Raw genomic sequence first — 1,776 nt, forward strand, 5'->3', positions numbered from 1 at the left:
CGTCTACTGTAAATTAAACAATATTAATTGTGTGTTTGTTTTGTAAATAATTAAATATTAATTATTTAATTGGACAAAGTATATATCTATGGGTTCTAGGCTCGATATTTGAGGCCCAGTAGCACCAAACCATCCTGAATTCTTATGTGTGTCAATTTCTTCTTTTTTTCCAATTAATTGTGTGTTTGTTTTGTAAATAATTAATGTTTAATTATTTAATTGGACAGAGTATATATTTATGGGTTCCAGGCTCGATATTTGAGGCCTAGTAACACCAAGCTATCTTGAATTCTTATGTGTGTCAATTTCAATTTTTTCATTTAATTGTGTGTTTGTTTTGTAAATAATTAATATTTAATTATTTAATTGGACAGAGTATATATCTATGGGTTCCAGGCTCGATATTTGAGGCCCAATAGCACCAAGCTATCATGAATTCTTATGTGTGTCAATTTCAATTTTTTCATTTAATTGTGTGTTTGTTTTGTAAATAATTAATATTTAATTATTTAATTGGACAGAGTATATATCTATGGATTCCAGGCTCGATGTTTGAGACCCAGTAGCACCAAGGTATCGTGACTTCTTATATGTGATTTCAATACTTTTCATAATTTTGTTTGTTTTATAAATTAAATAATTAATTTTTAATTGGACAACGTATATATCTATGGGTTCCAGACTCGATATTTGAGGCCCAATAGCACCAAGCTTTCTTGAATTCTTATGTGTGTCAATTTTAATAATTTTGTGTGTTTGTTTTGAAAATTAAATAATTAATTTTTAATTGGACATTGTATATACCTATGGGTTCCAGACTCGATATTTGAGGCCTAGTAGCACCAAGCTTTCCTAAATTCTTATGTGTGTCAATTTTAATATTTTAAATTATTTTGTGTGTTTGTTTTATTTGTAAATAATTAATATTTAATTATTTAAATATTTAATTGGACAGAGTATATACTTATGGGTTCCAAGATCGATATTTGAGGCCCAGTAGCACCAAGCTATATTGAATTTTTATGTGTGTCAATTTCAATATTTTTCATAATTCTATGTGTTTGTTTTATAAATTAATTAATTAATTTTTGTAAATTGTAATTGGACAGAGTTTGTGTTTGATCTATCAATATAGTAAATACTTAAACTATAGAGATTCTACGCTAAAAGGTTCTACATTTTACTATGCTAAAAGGCTATATATATTTTGTAAAAATTGTACGGGGCGCCCTATTTGGTTTCCCCCATTTAACCTATACCCATTTTTTAAAAAAGTTTTAACTTGTACCCACTCTTTAAACAACTTCAGCCTAAGGATGTCTAACGGGCCGGGTTGACCCGTAACCGGACCGGCCCATACCGAAAAAAACCGGACCGACCCGGTACATAGGGGCCGGGTGGGGCTGGGTAGGAGGGGTAGAGGGGGTTGGTCCGTTTATTTTTTTATTAACGGTTAATCGGACCGGTCAAACCCGATCCACGTGAACAGTACCGTGTACTGGTTTAACCGGCCCGGACCGGACTGGACCGGTACAACGGCTAAATTTTTATTTTTTTTATTTTTTGAAATCTGTGGGGCCCACTAACCGTTGGCAACGGTCACCCCTGGCAGGGATCCGTTGCTTAACACCCTTAATTGCATTAATAGCCTTTTTTTCTTTAAAATTTAATATTTTTTCAATTTACAAAATTAACCTTCTTTAAAACTATAAATACCCCCTCCTCTTCCTCATTTCTTCACTCATCTCTCAATTCTAATTTCTCAATCTCAATTCA

This window comes from Nicotiana tabacum, chromosome 7 (genome assembly GCF_000715075.1).
Source record: "Nicotiana tabacum cultivar K326 chromosome 7, ASM71507v2, whole genome shotgun sequence".
Classification (NCBI taxonomy): Eukaryota; Viridiplantae; Streptophyta; class Magnoliopsida; order Solanales; family Solanaceae; genus Nicotiana; species Nicotiana tabacum.